Source organism: Lepidochelys kempii, chromosome 2 (assembly GCF_965140265.1).
Source record: "Lepidochelys kempii isolate rLepKem1 chromosome 2, rLepKem1.hap2, whole genome shotgun sequence".
Taxonomy (NCBI): Eukaryota; Metazoa; Chordata; order Testudines; family Cheloniidae; genus Lepidochelys; species Lepidochelys kempii.
In genome coordinates, this window is record NC_133257.1 from 190,867,693 (window position 1) to 190,887,535 (window position 19,843).

Genomic DNA, 19,843 nt, shown 5'->3' on the forward strand with positions numbered 1-19,843 from the left:
AAGCACTTCTGCCACTTGAGCTAATGGAATGACTCTGTTGGCTGGCAGCAGTACCAGACTGTTATCCTCTGTCTGGAACAGCCACAAGAGGGAGACGCATAACACACTTTATGAGCACATTTCAGGGACATGGAGTCTGAACTACTCTCTCTCTTCAGTGGCCCCCCATCAGGATTGACATGGGCTGATAGAGAAGTGTGAAGAACTCAGTACAGCCACTGTATTTCTTAGTGTTTCTTCTTTGTTGAGGAGTGATGATATGCTGGTCATTATATAATACATATAGTGAAATATAGCCCCTTCCCCAAAGGAGCTCTGTGCATAACGAGGGGACAGCAATATTTAGGGCTGTCAATCCAGAACCATTCCTGAGTACTATGTTCACAAGATAATTTAATAATAATTTAAATGTTGTGAAATCGTTTTACTGAAATAAAGGCACTAATGCTCACAGAAGACACATTTGTTTCATTTGTGTCTACAAATGTTCGTCAGAATGTGCCAAAGCCGAGCCGTGATACCTGAACATGAATTAATATGCTGCAGTTCTGATGTGAGATGGAAAGATTAATGTACTGTAAATCCAGAGGGAATTCCCACCAGACATTGTTTTCAATCTGCATTCTAAAACCAGCTCTTTTCATAGTGCTTTAGTGGCTGCTGCTATTCCTTAGCAACAAAGCCAGTCTGCTGCATATGGCTCTGTTGCAATCCACAGCCATAATGCATTCCAGAAATAACTAGCAGGGCTGGCATTGTTTTGACTAACAGTGGAAAATTAATCAAGTCATTTGTTGTGTGTTAATTTTCTCTACCCGGTGAGCACCTGCATTTCCTAGGGATTACCAAAGAGAAATATATGAAATAGATATCATGGCTATAGGGCAAGTTTGTTCCTGGGGCCTATGTGGATGCACAGAAGGGAAAGAGGGCATAAGGGGCTAGATCCAAGGCAACAGGAGTCCCACTAAAGCCAAAGGGGCCTTTCCCTCCCATTTACATGGGCTGCATCAAGGCCTGGTGGAATTGCAGCCTGTGCACTCCAGACTGCACAAGGACTGCTCCCTCCAGTATGCACAGTATCCCAAAGAGGGTGGAGGGGGCAGAGCAGAGCTGAGATCACATTCCCACTTCTCTCCATCTCCCCTCGAGGGCTTACAGAGCAGGGCCGGTGCCCATAATGGGGTAGTGCAGTGTGTACACTCCCTCTGCATGCCAGGCAGCTCTTGGAGACTTCCTGCCTCACTGAGGCAAAATACCTCCTCATGCTCTGCTGGTACTGTGGCTCCGTGCCACCCCACAATATGGGCAGTACCCTTTGGGTATGATCTAGCTCATAATTTGCTTCCCAGAGGAGAAATCACAGTGTGTTATTAAATATATTTATACTTTACACAAAGCTTTGTGCCGAGGAAGCCCTGTCCTTGGAAATAGCCACAGGTAGGGCCCGAACTGTACCACTGAAGGCAATGAAAGCATTGCCATTGACTTCAATGGGTGCAAGTCCAAGCCTCTCGTGAATAAAGAGAGCCTGGAGACAGCTGAGGGAACACTTGTTCAGAATTCAAATGAACAGATATGGACACTGATTTGCAATATCTGCCCAGCTCTGATATCAACATCTGGGCTATTTCTCTCGCTAGTGTTTCTCTTGTAGCCCTGCTGCTTGTAATGTTTACTTTTTTAAGAGGCGAGGGGGGAATTAAGGGCCATATTCTGCCATGACTTTACACCCCATGCAACACATGGAATTTAAAAGCAGCACAGGCCAGAATTTGGCTGAAAAATAAACAGGAGAATTAGACTTTTTTCTATTTTTTTTTTAAATTATGGGACAGATTGTTCCCCTCCTCTTTAGCCCAGCAGAGGTGAGTGGGATGCTGAGGGGAGCACAAACCATACCCCTTTAAAGGACAAGAGAACTGCTATTACAGCACATTACAGGGCTACGACTTAAAAAGCACAGTCTAGCTCTCCATATGCTGAACAAAACCCATCATTTTTAATTTTAAACATTTATGGTTAAATAGACGAGATCCATATTTTAATATCAACGATCCAACTCAGGGCATGAGCTTATGTGCCACTGGTGCACATCTAGAGTAGACAAAAATCATTCAGCCTTCAATGTGCTTCACAACATGCCTGGGACATGTGCCAATGGGCTCTGATGCATGCTCTGTGTCCATATTGCTATAATCAGTCATATGCTAGACTCCTCTTACCACCTTGTCGCGGTAACATTCTTTTAAGTGCCAACATTTGATCGGAACATTGGCTCTTCTGTGGGGACATAGTAGGTAAGTGCAGCAGCACCAGTGATGTGCTTCCAGCAATGTGCTTTGCCTCAGATGCATTGTAAATGAGGCAGCCCTGAAGCAGTTAACAAATGAATCACTTTAAAAATTAACAACTCACTGCTAAAATCCCTTTATCTGACAGCCTTCAATTACAAATATTTGCGAACTGTCATATGCTGTAATTGCTCTATTCAAACATAAATGAAAGGTAAAATCTGTTGTTCAACTATTTCATTAGCAGTATAAAATACAGTTGCATTTCTGTTATAACAGAATACACTCTGTTACCATTATTTACTCCCACTGTTTAAAAACTTTAGCTTGATAGCCGATTTTCTGCAACATCTTCAGGGATCAGAACTCTCTTTGAAAAGTACATATAACAACATACCAGATCATTAGCTGGTGTACATCTGAGTAGATCCATTGAAGTCAATTCAGCTACACTGATTTGTACAAGTCGAGGATCTCGTGCTTAAAGATCCAAATCCGGCAAACTGATGAGTGATTTTAAGGTGTACTCCGCACTCATAGCTCCCATTAAGGCTAAAAGTGGGGGGATGGAAAAAAGGAATAGAAAGGGGTGGTGAAAAAACTGAAAATCAAAACATTTGGTTTTCAATTTTTTGTCAAAAATGTCAGTGGAAAATTTATAATGAACTACTATTCTATTTTTAATCATGGGGACCTTCTTTTTTGCAACGAAACTTAACCTTCTGATGAATTCTTAATCAAAGTTTCTTTCAGTTGCTACTAGAAGGCAAACCCTTCAAAACTAACAGTGGTAGTGAAGATATTTACTACCTTGAATCAGATGGAAGGCAATTGATATCGGTAGCATGGATGTGCACCTAACAACTGTTTTTCATCTTAATTTCTGTCTGTAGTCTCGCTCTTCTGTTTAGAATTTCCCTCCTTATAAGCAAAAAGAAAAGGAGTACTTGTGGCACCTTACAGACTAACAAATTTATTTGAGCATAAGCTTTCATGAGCTACAGCTTACTTCATTGGATGCTCCCCTTATACTCCTCATAAGGGGTAGTCAAACCTATGGAAACAGGATAAAATTACAGTCTTATTTTTTTCTTTTTTCACTTGGGCTACTTATGGAGACAAACACATATTATAAACCAGGAAATGTGGAGAATTCCTTTAAGGCCAGCTTTTAATCTTGTTATATAGCTTTTACTTTCATGTAAATTCATTTACTTCAGTTGAGTAACACTGGTGTAGTCAGATACGAATCAGGCTCTTTCACAACTAAACGTTACCAAAGGGGACACACTTTAGAACTCCGCTGAAATGTACAGGAGTAGGAGAGCTCTAGAGAGGGACACATCCAGTGGTGAAAAAGTCAATATTTTGCACAGAACCCTGTTCAGTATGGACAGTTTGCAATAAGGTACCCTAACATGTCATCACCAAAGATTTGATGTTACCAGCTTAACGGGTATGTTGTGTTTAGTGCTGACAAGTCCTTCAGAGAGGAAAACAACCACATATTTTGTATCTTGTTTAAAAAACAGTAATTCAGTATTGCTTGTATTTCAGGTTGCTGGAGTATTTTTCTATTTTATTTTTCTGAGCTCGCAGATGTATCCAAAGAGAAGCCTTGAGGGCTAATTTTGTGCCTGTTTAAGTCAATTGCAAAATTGTAATGGACTTCAATAGGATAAGATTATAACTTTGTGTATAATATTTGGGTGTAAAGTCCCAATCATGATTCCCCAGGAATCAAAAGCAAAATTGGGCTCTAAAAATGAACCAGACCCTGAAATGCACAACATAACAAGGTATGAGAGATTCACTCGCTCACTGCCTTTGTCCATCCTTTCAGTTAGAGAAATCAGAAGTGTTGAAATTTATCCAGAGAAGATATCTTTTGGGGACAAAATGCAGATTTCAGTACAGAAAAGAACATCTCAAACTATCTCCTTTTTTCATGTACAAGTTAACAAGCAGAAATGCCACTAACGTCTTTGGTTTTTGCAAAAGTGGCAGATACTAACATTTTAAAGATATTTATGAAAACTGGAAAACTTGTCAGTGGTTCTTTAATAAAACATATTGAGTGTTTGAAAAGTTTCATTTAACCTACAACAGAACAGCTGTGAAGATGTTCTAAACTGAAAACAAGAGAGATTTTAAACCTAATGGAAATGTAATGCGCTATTTTCTTCCCTCCTATAGAGTCTCTAGGATTCTGTGACAGTCTTCCAAGCTACCTCCTGTATCCTCTGTCCCTAAAACACAATCTTCTCAAGGAAAGCTTTGATCTAACAATGCATTGCTAAGCAGTTTCAAGTATTAAAGAATTAACAACCATGCCATTTATTTCCTCTCTCCTAATTCTGCATACCGTATAGGTCTTCTGACATGAAATGTTATCTGTCTGACAAATGGCACCATGGTTATTCAAAACATTATAATACATCAGTCTTCTATTAATTCAGTGGTACTTTCAGACATGGTAAATAGAGAAGTGCAAATCCTGGTAGGAAGCAGGAAAGCTAGCTATAAAGCTAGTTTTCTGGTCTGTCAGGAAAGAGAAGAACCATATCCAGTGGGGAAGTCAGGAACATAAAACATTGCTTAGTACCAGGCTGAGAAGTATTAATAGTCATAAGGGACAAACTCTGAGCCTAACCTTTACTCACTCATATTTGAGCATCTTCTGAGTTGTCCCGAGTGTTCCCGTGATGTTGGCAGACCACATGCCAGCTCATACCAAAGCCCCTGGTCAATTCACATATGTATTAGTATAGATCAAAGTAGTTGTTAAATACATTAGAGTGTATTTGGTGTTTAAACTTCATGAAAACTAATGTTTTTTTACTGTTTTCAACTATCTGTATCCTGTTATCATGTAATAGCAAACATTTACATTGTGTATACCCCTGTAACTAAATAACACATTGAACAAGAGAGAAGTTTGTGAAATGCAAATGCAGAACTTTAAAAGAAAAATGCTAATTTCAAAGCAAGTTGTCATTGTCCATGATGACCGGAGATCAAAAACTCAAAATGCATTCCTCACTCTCCATCATCAAAAGAAAAGCCCACGTGGGTAGTGACCCTGTCAGCTTGTTTTCTGTGAGAAGAAGCTATAAACATTGATTCAGGGAAAGATGCTTCATCTCCGTTTGGATTCTAAGAGGGCAGAATAACTGAAAGAGAAGACAGAAATCCCCAGAGTTACTCTGGGTAGCCCTGAGAGACTTCTGTGAAACTGTCAGTTTATTCCAACACTGCCATTATTTAGAATTACAAACTGTGACTCACCTCTGCATATATTTTACCTGCTTTAACCTCTCAATAACTCTCATTTCCTTTTCTTAGCTAACAACCCTTTGGTTAGTTTACTACAGAATTTGCTGCCAGCATTGTCTTTGGTGTAAGATCTAGAGTGCCAATTGATCTGGGGTAAGTGACTGGTCTCTTGGAAATGGAAGCAACATAAATGTTATGAGATCTTTGGTGTAAGTGACCATTTATCACAAAGTCCAGTTTGTCTGTATGGCAAGATAGTCCCCTTAGACAATCCAGTCTGTCTGCGACTACGTGGTAAGACTGGTATAGTGATCCAGAAGTTCACATTTGGTACTGGCTTGGTGAAATCTAGTCATAGAACGTACCACCAGTTTGGGGTGTCTGCCTTGTTTTCTGACAGTCTGCCCTGAGGTAGACACTCACAGTTGTGAGCCACTCCAGAGAGCATGACAACTGGCATAGTCATGACAGGATTCATATGCCACAGGTTGATTGGCCAACGCTGTTAAAAGTTTAAAGTTTATATTGAGAGTTTTAAAGGTTCAAGATTAGTAATGAGTGAATCACAGTCGTATGAGGGTCTTGACACAAAAGACCTTGAAAAATTATGAAAAAATAGGGGACTATCCCATAAAAAGAAAGCCTCAGATCTGGAACTGAGAGCTTTTGCTCATAGACTTTGACCAAAGAGCAGGGTCTGAGCATCTCCATACCCCAGATGCCAAAGGGACTGCTACAGCAGAACTGGTTGGCTGAGGCTTCTGGAAACTGAGAAAGAACATGAACATGAAATAAGGATGGTGGAACTCTGGATCAAGAAGAAGAAAGAAACCGAGGAAGCTGAGGAGAGAGCCTACCAAAGATGTATGTAACGTATGGCAGCAGTCAAAGCCAACAGTGAAAGAGAGAGGGAATCACACCAAAGATGCATGGACCAGCCAGCAGCTGAGGAGAGAACTCATGAACTGCACCTCCAAGTCCTGGAGCAACAAAAGGAGCAGCCTCAGACTGAGAGTATATCCTCTCTCAACAGCAGGGAGTGGGAGAAAGCCTAACCAATTTATCAAGAGACTGACTGCACTGTAGAGTATTCTATCCAGAAATTGCTGATGAATATATTGAGTCAAGGGTGGGTGAAGGGTGTAAACCCCCAGGGGAAGGGTAATCCCTCTCCCTCCTCAGGTTAAAAGAGATAAGGGGTCTAGGAATAAACCTAACCCCAACGTTGTTAAAAAACTTTCAAAGGAGCCCATATTTTAAAACCTCTTACCCAAAGGGAAGGCAGATAGTCTGCCATCCCTGTGGGCTCCTGGCCATATAAAATCAAATTGCCCAAAACTTAAGGTTACTCCACAATCTGCACCCACAACCTCCACCATGAGTGCAAATGCTACCACCTTGATCCCAGAGGAAATTGTAGAGGAGAATGGCCTCATAAACTATATTAGGACTGAGTATTGGGAAGGTAGTGAAGAATTTATCGAGAGTGAATTTATAAGGTGGAGAGATACTACATCACAAGTCACTTTGGTCAAGGAGAGTTTGGCAATGGAAGAGGACAGACTTCCTGGCAAAAGTCTAAATATTTTAATTTTGGCTGAATTCTCTGTGACTGTACCTCTAACTGAAGTCCACCTTGAGTGGGAAGATTTTAAGGGTGATGTAGTGGTTGGCATCAGAAATTTGCTACCTGCTGCATGGTAATGTTATAACCAGGTCCCAGGGGAAGTATGGATCTGATTCGCCTGCTTTGTCTGTGGTCAGCAGGAAAGACTGTGAAGGGCAGGACATGCCATCAGTCCTTTGTCTGTTGAGAGTTGCAGCTTGCCTTCTGAGGAGGAATTTGAAAATTCTTCTGTTGTGGCAGAGTCTGCTCTGGGCTTAAGTGAAATGCAAAAAAAGTTTGTGACTGCCCAACAAGCTCACCCATCTCTGAAACAAGAGAAGTCTGCAGATCAAAGTGATGCCCTAGCTGGGGAAGGAGAAGGTAGATTTTTCTGCAGAAGAAGGTTTGTTGTGTAGAGAGGCTCCTGGAGAGGAAATAAAAAAGAGGCACCCTGGTGAGGTTTGCAAGCAGGTAGTTGTGCCTGAGAAATATAAGAGAGAATTGCTCCAAGTAGCTCATGATGGTCCATTTTCAAGACTTTTAGGAGTGGAAAAAAACTATGACAGATTGAAACAGAATTTCTATTGGCCTCACATGTTTGAGACAGTAAAAGATTACTGTAAGAGTTGTGACTTATGTCAGAATTGTAAGGGACCTTGCAAAGCACCATTGCAACCTTTGCCCATTATTAAAGAGGCATTTGCCAGAATGTCTGTAGATATTGTGGGACCTCTCACTAAATCTTCCAGGAATGGAAAGAGATATATACTTGTGGTGGTGGTGGATTCTGCCATCAGGTACCCTGAAGCCACAGCCTTGTCTAATACTGAAACTGAAACTGTGGCTACAGCTTTATTCACCATTTTCAGCATAGTACATTTTCCCAGAGAAATCTTGACATACTGTGGTGCAAATTTCATGTCTGTAGTCTTTAAAAAGTTATGGGAATTACGGGGAGTAAAGCATATAAAGGCTGCTCCCTATCACCCAGAAACTAATGGGCTTGTGAAAAGATTTAATGGAACTTTAAAAGCTATGCTAAGAATATATGTCTCCAGACATGAGAACGACTGGGACGTGTTACTCCTTTATTTTCTATATGCACAGAGAAGTGTTCCCCCAAGAATCTACTGGTTTCACCGCCTTTGATGTCCTGTATGGGAGGCAGGTGAGGGGACCCCTAGACTTGATTTGAGACTCTTGGAAAGGCAGTACTGAGGAAACAGGACAGACGGTAGGGGAGTATGTCACTCATTTTAAAAAGAATTTACAAGTTATGATTAATTTAATTCAGCAGAACCCTAAAAAAAGTCAGGAAATTCAGAAAGTTTGGTATGATCAGCATACTGAAGAAAGATCATGTGATATTGGTGATTTGGTATCAGTGCTGATCCCAGTGAGGAAAAACAAAATGCAGGATTATTGGGAAAGACCTTTCAAGGTGATTGAAAGAGTGAATGAAGTCACATATGATGTAAGGCAGCCCAATGGCAGAGGAGCTGCTCTATGCTTGGGTGTGGAAGAGGAAAAAGAGTATATCTGCTCTATATGGGAAGTTCTAGAGGGCCCTGGAGAGTCCTGTGAAGGAACTGAGGTGGCTAATAGATGGTACAGGCCTAGGAGTTTCTTAGTAGTGGCCAGCAAAGGTGACTCTGATAGGCTGGGTACTGCTGAGTTACTCAGTATTGTGAATCTCATTGGTACCAACAAACTTGGTTCTGAAAGCCTGTCCTCCACATTAGCTGGCAGCATAGTAGGTGCTGTGGATGACAGGGTAGAGCACTCTACTGTCCATGCTAGATACTTTGGTGCCAATGCTTTGGTACTGGTAGAGGCATTCACCAGCTCCTGAACTGGGCACAACTCTTCCAGATACCCCACATGACTCCACTATGTCCAGCGGCACCAGATACTCAGAGCACCCTTGAAGTGGAAGATCTTGTGTATATATATATATATATATATTATATATATATGCCAGTGAGCATAACTATACTAAGGAATACAAAATGAAACAGAACTAGGGAAAACAAGCACACAATGTGCAGAGATGTTGGCACTGCAGGGGTTCCATCTCATTATTATGGGCAGTAAGAAGGAACTGAGGTAGGGCTGATCCAACCTTTTCTTCCCTAAGCTATGGAAGGCCAGAGCGCACTCAGGGTACAGCTGCAGCTCCAACAGATACTGTTATTCAAACAGAATTCAATCTTGTGTGTACAGGGCCCATGCATACTAGAAGTGGAATATATATATGGTCAAAAACTCAAAGAACTACTCCTCTAATTCATATCCTTGGTTTTAAAAATAATAAGATATGAACATTCAGAAGTGCTTCATGACTTCTTTGTTTCAGTTTTCACCAAGAAGATTGGTGGTGATTGGACATCTAATATTGTGAATGCCAGTGAAAATGGGGTAGGATCAGAAGAGGCTAAAATAGGGAAAGAACAAGTTAAAAATTACTTAGACAAGTTAGACGTCTTCAAGTCACCGGGGCCTGATGAAATGTATCCTAGAATACTCAAGGACCTGACTGACGAGATACCTGAGCCATTAGTGATTATTTTTGAAAAGTAATGGAAGACGGGAGAGATTCCAGAAGACTGGAAAAAGGCAAATATAGTGCCAATCTATAACAAGGGAAATAAGGACAACCCAAGGAATTACAGACCAGTCAGCTTAACTTCTGTACCCAGAAAGATAATGGAGCAAATAATAAAGCAATCAATTTGCAAATATCTAGAAGATAAGGTAAGAAACAGTCAGCATGGATTTGTCAAGAACAAATAGTGTCAAATCAACCTGATAGCTTTCCTTGTCAGGCTAACAAGACTTGTGGATAGGGAAGAAGCAGTAGACATGGTATATCTTGACTTTAGTAAAGCTTTTGATACTGTCTCGCATGACCTTCTCATAAACAAACTAGGGAAATGCAACCTAGATGGAGCAACTATAAAGGTGGATGCATAACTGGTTGGAAAACCATTTCCAGAGAGTAGTTATCAGTGATTCAGTCCTGCTGGAAAGACATAACGGGTGGGGTTCCGCAGGGATTGTTTCTGGGTCTGGTTCTGTTCAATATCTTCATCGATGATTTAGATAATGGCATAGAGAGTACGCTTATAAAGTATGCTGGGAGGGGTTGCAAGTGCTTTGGAGGATAGGATTAAAATTCTAAATGATCTGAAGAAACTGGAGAAATGGTCTGAAGTAAATAGGATGAAATTCAATAAGGACAAATGCAAAGTACTCCACTTACGAAGGAACAATCAGTTGTACACATACAAAATGGGAAATGACTGCCTAGGAAGGAGTACTGCGGAAAGGGACCTGGGGGGCCATAGTGGACCACAAGCTAAATATGAGTCAGTGTAACACTGTTGCAAAAAAAAAAAAAAAAGCAAACATCATTCTGGGATGTATTAGCAGGAGTGTTATAAGCAAAACATGAGAAGTAATTCTTCTACTCTACTCCGCGCTGATTAGGCCTCAGCTGGACTACTCTGTCCAGTTCCGGTCACCATGTTGCAGCGAAGATGTGGACAAACTGGAGAAAGTCCAGAGAAGAGCAACAAAAATTATTAAAGGTCTAGAAAACATGACCTATGAGGGAAGATTGAAAAAACTGGGTTTGAGAAGACTGAGAGGGGACATGATAATAGTTTTCAAGTACATAAAAGATTGTTACAAGGAGGAGTGAGAAAAATTGTTTTTAACTTCTGAGGATAGGACAAGAAGCAATGGGCTTAAATTGCAGCCAGGGAGGTTTACGTTGGACATTAGGAAAAAACTTTCTATCAGGGTGGTTAAGCACTGGAATAAACTGCCTAGGAAGGTTGTAGAATTTCCATCACTGGAGATTTTTAAGATCAGGTTAGACAAACACCTATCAGGGATGGTCTAGATAATACTCAGTCCTGCCATGAGCGCAGGCGACTGGCCTAGGTGACCTCTCAAGGTCCCTTCCAATTCTATGATTCTATGATTACAGGCCTAATCCTTTAGGTCTTATTTAGCATTCTCATTGAGCCCTCTGAAGAAGGGATTGCAGGGCTGGGCCCTAGTGTAAATGTGCAAACAAATATAATCTCTTAATAAATACCCTTAACCTTTTTGGGCAAATAAAATGAGGAACAACCAATTCATTCTTAATCCACCAATTGTGCTACTATTGTATTATGTAAATAAGGATGCCTTTCAAATGCCTGATGATAACATTCTGTGGCACTAGCCCAGTATTATCAAGCACTGTGTTTTCCTTGCAAGCCAGTCTATATAATTATTCTCTCTGACCACTACATCTTTAAAAGGCTTGCTAGTTAACTGACTTCTGCAACTTCAAATTGCAATTTATCTTCACAGCTTTCAAAACATGTTAAACCTATCTAGCAGCTTTCCAAAGGATCTACCAGTGATATTCCACTTTCTAAAAAAAATTCTTTCTTCTTCTTAAGTAGTGCTGCAGTTGCCAAAAAAACACACTGATACAACAACAATGTTTCCGACCATCAGCAAAACTAGGCCACTGCTTGCTTGTGGCACACTGCAAATAAAGTACCCAATTCCCATGAAAAATGCTGCTCTAAAACATGTGCCATCATTTTTTTTATTATCTGCAGTGCTTTTGGATAGCAATTTAAAAAACTAACAACTTATGCATGGCCAAGGGAAGTTATTTTTCTTAGTGTTCCTATTATAAATAAGGAATTTACATGTTCATTACCACCCTCAGAGCTGATCTGTCAGGTACAGTTCTGAAGCCTTGAAGTTTTAGCTGTCCTGGAGGGAAGAGACTGCTTAAGGAACTCAATTCAGTTCAGTGGAGTTTTTGCCGAGGAGCCAGAAATCCTGTGCAGGAAAGATGGTATTTCAAGACTGCAGAACGATTCTTAAGGACATTCATTCCAAAGTCCAAAACATTATTTTATTTTATTTTTTTACAGTTGCTAAGTGGCAACAATGTACTTATCTGTGGCATCATTTACAAAACCCAAGCACTTAAAAGTAGGGAAATGAATAGTTAAGGGTACCACAAAGCTTACATTACCCAAAAAATAAACAAATTCATTATTCTTATCAAGTACAAAGAAATACTTTATTGAAACAGGTCTCTGATCTAAATAAAATATTTTTCTCTCATCAGTAACCTCAAATACTAAGCACAGCACAAACTCTTTCTGAAGAAGGCTGCTCACTCTCCCCCACCCTCACTCACTTTCACTGGACTGCAGCAGGGGGTTGGGGTGAGGGATGATGGGTTTGGGGTGCAGGAGAGGGCTCAGGGCTACGACAGGGGGTTGGGGTGCAGGAGGAGGTTCACTGTATGGGCTTCGGGATGGAGTTTGGGTGCAGGAGGGGGCTCAGGGCTGGGGCAGGAGGTTTGGGTGTGGGTGGGGGTGCAGAGTCTGGGAGGGAGTTAGGGTGCAGGAGCGGGTTCTGACCTCAGGCACGGGGTTTGGGGTGTGGGCTCCAGCCAGGCGCTACTTATCTCAGGCGGCTCCCAGTCAGCGGCGCAGCAGGGCTAAGGCAGGCTCCCTGCCTGCTCTGGCTCCGCACTGCTCCCAGAAGCAGCCACCATGTCCACTCCCTAGGTGGAGGCGCGGCCATGGTACTGCCCATGCCCACAGACACCAGCCATGCAGCTCCCATTGGCTGGGAACCGCGACCAGTGGGAGCTGCGGAGCCAGTGCTGGAGGCGGGGGCAGCATGTGGAGCTTCCCTGATTGGCCCTGTGCCTAGGGGCCACAGAGACGTGCCAGCCACTCCCAGGAGTTGTGCGGAGCCAACCGGACTTTTAATGGACTGGCAACCCTAGCTTCCCCCTGCAAAGGGGCAAGGTGGTGCACCCGACTCCAGCCCTGAGGGGAAGGGAGGGGGCACCGAGGCTCAGGGGGCTTCTGGCCTACGGCGCAGAGACTTCCCACAGGCTGGATGAAATTAAGCAGCAGCTGTAGGTTCCCTGTTATACACTTTACACTTTACAATTAAACTCCAAATTCAATGTTTGAAGGGGAGTCTTTCCATTGACTTCTGGGAGTTGGATAAACTCATATTGCTCAATCATGCTACTTCTGACGTCAACAGGATCAATATTGCCTCCATAACTTCCACTGAAAGTCGAGTCGAATTGCCCCCAAAAATATTCACTATAAAATTAACGACTTTGCTTAACTACAATTTATTATCTTCAAATATAATCAGCATTTGAAGTTTCAAAAAGAATCATATATAAGGAAATTTGAATTAATAGCAATTAGTCTCCATCTGACTCAAAAATGGCTAAGAAATGTTAGACAAGTCCCAAAATTTTGAATGAGGGTAAACTGTCAAAAACAGTGCAATGAATTTTCTTCAAACTTCACAGGAACAGTCCCTTTCATATTCAGAGTAAATCTGGCAGTGTTGAGGACAAACTAATTTTCCAAGCCAAAGTTAAAGATGGGCAAATATTGGGACTTATAATGGAAAATGATTGTTCTATAACTATGGGAGATCCTACTGCTTCTACATAATAACAGCAAAGAAAAATTAAATGAAGTTTGAATTTCACAATAAAATGAGCAAAAATTCAAACGGGCACATGTTTCAAAGCTAAATCAACAACTTCACCAACATTTTTATAAAGCAAAGTTTCTGAACTGTGAAATGGCCTCAACTAAACCTCCAAATATTTTCCCCACAAAATTTCATGAATATTTTTTTGTTCCTTTCAGCATCTGAAGGAAGGCAAGGAACTAAACTCTACAATGGTGTAAAGGTGTTTTAATGACAGATGTAAAGTTCTCTACCCATCTATAAACTCTGTCCTCTGAAGTCAATGGGACTATTAATAGGCTTAAAGTTAAGTTTGTGTATAAACACTGGCAGGACCAGAGCCTTTGTATAGACAGATTGCAAGGGGTTGGGGAGGGCTTGCCCTTGTTTATCTAATGATGTTCAGAATTAAATGACAGGTGGGTAAAAATGCCTACATCTTCCATCATTGTTAGCACAAAAATAGTTGTACCAGTGGGGGATAATAGGTCCTAATTTTCCCAGAGTAGACACAGTCATGAAGGACGTCTTCATTGGATTTTTCACTCATGTTTGACAATGGTGTCAAACACAGCTCTCTTGCCCCAACCCACCCTCAAACTGGTGATGAACTTGGCTATCTTGCAGCTGTGGAATGGTTCAATTTAGAAATGTCGACTCTACTTTGTTAAAACAGGTGTTGAACTCATTTGACCCTGTCCAAAAGTAAATGAGTTCTAACACTGATTGAGGGTGCTGGATGAGTTACCTTTAACACCATCAAAAATACAACCTCTCTGTACTATGACTCTGATCCTGCAAGACGCTCCACATGGCTGGATTCCTACACCCAGGCAGAATCACACTGAAGCCCATCAGGAAAGAGCTCCTTGCAGGATTGGGATCCATTATAAGAAAAACACCACAAACTATATCACTATACAAGCATGGCTACTGTACCTTTTTATCTGTGCCTTCTATATTTGTGTGTTAATTCCCTGAGCTATTACACGGGGGCTTAGGATTGTGTGTCGGGTTCAGCTATAATTTCCTTGGTATGTGTCATAAACTGAACATTATTTCAGCTTGGAGGTTTTTATGTTGTAACATTGATTGGAAAAGGATAAAGAGGAAAACAACATCTTGTTTTATACCACGGCAATTGATTTTTTTAAATTTAATTTGTACCTTGTAAGGATTTTTTAAATTGTTCTTTGGCCATTCTGAATATTGATTGCATTTTAGGGAGTGTTGTTTAATAAAAAAAATTCCTCCCTTTCTTCACGTAAACAAAGTAATCTGCAAACCTGTCAGAGGTGCTTTGTGGAAAACTTTCCACATTTAAATTGAAGCTAGCTCCTCCCACCACAAATACATACCCAACCCCTCTATGAGATACAAGGCCAGATCCTCTGGTCCCTTAAAACTGCTGCACTTTGCCCTGGTGGCTTTAAAGCAGTCTAAAACCAGTTTTATTGGCTGGTGGAGGATTTCTTCTATGCCATCTACCCTCCTGATTTCCAGAACAACAAGTGAGTTCAGGGACATAAGGAGGCTCTGCTTTACACCCAGAGCATGAAGCGGCTCTAGTTTACACCAAAGAGTGGACAGCCAGCTGAACAGACCCAAAGCACTGCTCAGCTGACCAGACAATCTGGCCTCATATCTCTTGGTCAGCAGCGGATTTTGAGCAAAGCCTTCAGCTGATCATGCAAAATCTAACTACTACTGAGGCAATGGTGATCCGGAATCTCAGGGCACATGGGAGGTAATTTGAGATAGAAAAACAACAAAACCCACATGTATTTACAGTTTCAACATCCTAACCTAAGTTTATAGAAATGTAAGAGAAGAACTTACAGTTGAGTCAACAGTGTGCCCTTGTTGCCAAGAAGGCCAATGGCATTTTGGGATGTATAAGTAGGGGCATAGCCAGCAGATCGAGGGACGTGATCGTTCCCCTCTATTCGACATTGGTGAGGCCTCATCTGGAGTATTGTGTCCAGTTTTGGGCCCCGCACTATAAGAAGGATGTGGATAAATTGGAGAGAGTCCAGCGAAGGGCAACAAAAATGATTAGGGGTGTGGAACACATGATTTATGAGGAGAGGCTGAGGGAACTGGGATTGTTTAGTCTGCAGAAGAGAAGAATGAGGGGGGATTTGATAGCTGCTTTCAACTACCTGAGAGGTGGTTCCAAAGAGGATGGTTTTAGACTATTCTCAGTGGTAGAAGAGGACAGGACAAGGAGTAATGGTCTCAAGTTGCAGTGGGGGAGGTTTAGGTTGGATATTAGGAAAAACTTTTTCACTATGAGGGTGGTGAAACACTGGAATGTGTTACCTAGGGAGGTGGTAGAATCTCTTTCCTTAGAAGTTTTTAAGGTCAGGCTTGACAAAGCCCTGGCTGGGATGATTTAATTTGGGATTGATCCTGCTTTGAGCAGGGGGTTGGACTAGATGACCTCCTGAGGTTCCTTCCAACCCTGATATTCTATGATTCTATGAACTTTACTTTACATTTACTCTCTGCTGTATCCGTGCATTATGATTTCATTGAAACAACTAATAGTTGTCTTTTCATTTCATTGGTAGTCCAGTTGACATTGCAAATTAACCTTCAGTGCCAATCATCAACATATACGCATGTGCCAGTCTAATAAATATCAGCACCCACCTCTGACTGCTGATATTACAGCCCATATTGGAACTACTTTACATAACAATATGCTACTTACCTATAAAACCTAACCCTTTTATTGTAAATTTTGCTCATTCAAGGAAGTGGCTCTTTTAGGGCTCTATCCTGGAAAGTGCTGAGTCCTTGCAACTCCCACTGAAGTCAGTGGGAGTTGAGGGAGATCAGTACTTCACAAGTTCAAGCCCTTAGAAAACAAAGCACTCAAACTGGATTGAAGATCATCAGTCCAAATACTCAGAGTAAGAAACAGATTTAGTCCTTCACGCAGGTTGGCTTTTGAAACACTGTGAGAAGATGCTGTTTTGTGTTGCTCATTTGACATTCTCTCCATCCTGCCTTTTAATCAATTTATGAAAACAACAACAAAACAGATTGCCTACAGTTGATGGTATTTGCCATTCTGAACAGTTGATGGTATTCTGTCAACTCCTAGCATAAACACAATGGCGGCAAACAGAGGCAGCAAGAATGCTAATCATTTAAAAATTCTGATAGCAACTAGCCCAGAAAACAAGCAGGGAAAAGTTCAAAGGGAGACAACTGGTCTCACTGCCTATGTTTCCAAACAGGGCAGCTCCTATTAAAAAGTAAACCTTGCTGATGTACAAAACACAGAAGAAAAGAACTGATGCCAACAAGTTCTACCCACTACATGGTTACAGAGACAGATTCTGATAGGCTTATACCCTTTGATTAGTACCTTACTCTGTGAGTAGTCACACGGACGTAAAATGAACATCTCATTGTTTCAATTAGAAAGTTCATTTTATTTAGAACAATTTCATTTAGTTTTTTATGTTAAAAAAGCAACAAAATAGTTTTCCTTCCTTTTCCAACAGAAAAATGTGAAAAAGGCGAACACATAAAAAAAAACTAAATGTTTTTTAAATTTGAAGCAAAACAAACATTTTCATTTAATTTTGAATTTGTTCATAGAACTCCTCCACCCCCAATTCCTGAAAAATATCAAGAGAAACTAAATTGTTTCTTTCAAAAATCTTTCAGAAATTAAAATGTAAATTTCATCAGCCCCCATCTTCGTCGCTGTAGATCTCTGATGTTGTTTCTCACTGTGTTCTCCTTATCTCCTTTGTACTACCATGAATACTACTCCAGTCAGTAGTGGATCCCCTTTCCTTCTCCTATCATGTCTATTCTACTCTATTCTATTTCTTAAAGTTTCTTATACTGCCCTCATCATTATAGTATCTGAACCCCCTCAAGTAGTGCATTAAACAATGTGCCTAACATCTGTCATGTGTTATTTGTTCTCTCGTCCTTTTCCCGGAGGAAAAGCATGAGCAGTGGAGTGTCTTGTTTTGGTAGGCTTTTTTGGGGGGGACGGGGGTTGTATTGTTTGTTGTTGTTTAAATATACATTTTATTATGTATTTATGCCAGAGAAGGAAAGGTCAAAGAAATGCACCTCCTGCTTGGAACAGAAGGTGGAGAGGTTGGTGATAGTCCTAGATGATCACAATGGTCCTTTCTGACCTTAAAGTCCATGAGTCTTGGACTGGCCGCCAAGAAAGTTCTGTCTCCTGCACAGAACAGCTTCCTCCTTGTAGAACTGCATTGTGAGAGAATTTTACTATGCCCAGAACAAGCCCCTAGTTCTAGTCTCCAAGGGCCATTCCCATTCCTCATGCAACTTCCACCTATAAACTTCTTCTGCACGGCTTACCAAATAACCAGTGTCAGTCATACATCTTCTGTGTGCCAACATCATGTAAGAGAGAGCCAAGAGAAAGCGTGGAAATATAAATAACTAGTCTCGTCTGTGTCTCCCAGTGTATTTTGTCCCATCTGAGGCAAAGCTTATGAGAATTATTGGAGAATACATTTGAAAACCAGCTGGCAGCTGTCCAGGAGGGAAGACAGCTTCATTTTATTATACTGAAGTATTGAACATACACAGTAAACAGAACAGGAGATAGCAAGGACAAGCTTTAAGTTCTTTATAACTAGAGATGGGCCTGAATCAAAAGTCCTGAGCAGAATGCTCCCAAAATTGTGATCTGGATTCAAATGTTGTAGCTTGTCCCTAAATCTATTATGGGCCAAATCAAAACCCTAGGCTCCAAACACCCCTAAAGTTTGGGTCCATATTTGGATCCCCTCTCTAGCTGTGGTGTATAGGAACAGGATAGTAGCCCTTTAAATAATTTGTGAGCTCTCTAGTGGCACTCACTGTTTTCTATATAAAACTATATTTTAGAGGTTTCTGGAAAACAACAAGAGCAGTCGCATGTCTATAGCAAGGCCTTGTTTATGGACCGATAGTAAATACAACTGTGCTCCTTGGTTTCTTTAAATTCTTACTGTGTAAAGAGCAAAAGACATAACACTCGCCATAGCTGAGTGTTTGTTTGCTCTGTGTTAGCTATAGGGAGATTATAGAGCCCGGATCACAATAAATAAATCTAAGGAGTAAATTTTAAAAAGCCAGTCGTGATTTTTAGGTGCCCAACTTCAGACACCTAAAAGGGCCTGATTTTCACAGAGTGGGTGCTCAACTCTTTCAGAAAATCAGGCCCTTTTGAGGCATCTAACATGGGGCACCCACAATCTATTTACTTTTGAAAATTTAGGCCAGAACCTTGCAACTAACTCATCCTGTGATTTATCCCATAAGCCTTATTTTGTAGGAAGAAAAAAAAATGATGTCAAGTTCCAGTTTTTCTTGTCTCCCTACCTCGAGTAAGTGATCTCTGCAGAAAATTAGAAATCCTTGTATTCATATACACACTGATAAGGCATCTGGGATGATCTACATCCCTTTCACAGCTTCAGCTGTGCTTCAAGCTAGACCTGGTTTATGTAGGATCCCTGCTAAGGATGCTCCATCATTGTAATTAAAGGCTTAATCTCCTCCCAATCGTCTGTTCAGTTGTTATGAAATATGCCGGTTGTGCCTTGTTCTTGTTACGGGAAATTGCCAGGCAGATAACAAAAACAAAAAATTAAATTATCCAGTCTGCATGTCCACCTTACTGCACATCCACACATGCTGCCTTTTATTGGATTGCCCTGCAGCAAGAGGTAAACAATGCAACTTTCTTCCACCTAAGATGGGTACTGAGCTGTCAAAACGAACAAAAGCAAGCCCTGCTTGGATTCAGTAAGTCACATTGCACTTTGCGTTCATTACTATTTTGCACCCTGCCGGGGTGCAGCTCTTTGGAGCACCAGGAATCGGACATAATTATTACATGCTAGCAAATAAACAATATTAGCTGTTGACTCATCGCTCACAAAAATAAAAAAGTTCCAAGCCAGGCTCAATAGATCTGGCAGACATACAAAATGGTCTCAGGAGGGGGGGATTCCAGTCAGTCTATCTAAAACAGCAGCAACGATGCATCAGCCCTGCAAGAGTCATCTACTTTTTAATTAAATGGAAGGCTCTTTTCCTCTCCCTTTCTTCTTCCCTCACTCCCTTTCTGCCCCAT

The 19,843-nt window shown here is 41.1% G+C and overlaps 1 protein-coding gene across 11 annotated transcripts in view; it reads right to left on the reverse strand.

Moving 5' to 3' along the window:
* Nucleotides 1-19,843, reverse strand: part of TMEM108 (transmembrane protein 108) — a 386,458-nt gene that overhangs the window by 160,684 nt on the left and 205,931 nt on the right. The window contains exon 1 of one of the 11 annotated variants that reach the window (XM_073333200.1): nucleotides 11,892-11,994. The exons of the other annotated variants lie outside the window; for them this stretch is intronic. The gene's annotated coding sequence lies outside the window, so the exon portion shown is untranslated. Of the gene's footprint in view, nucleotides 1-11,891; nucleotides 11,995-19,843 lie in introns of those variants that run through there. 11 annotated transcript variants of the gene reach the window in all.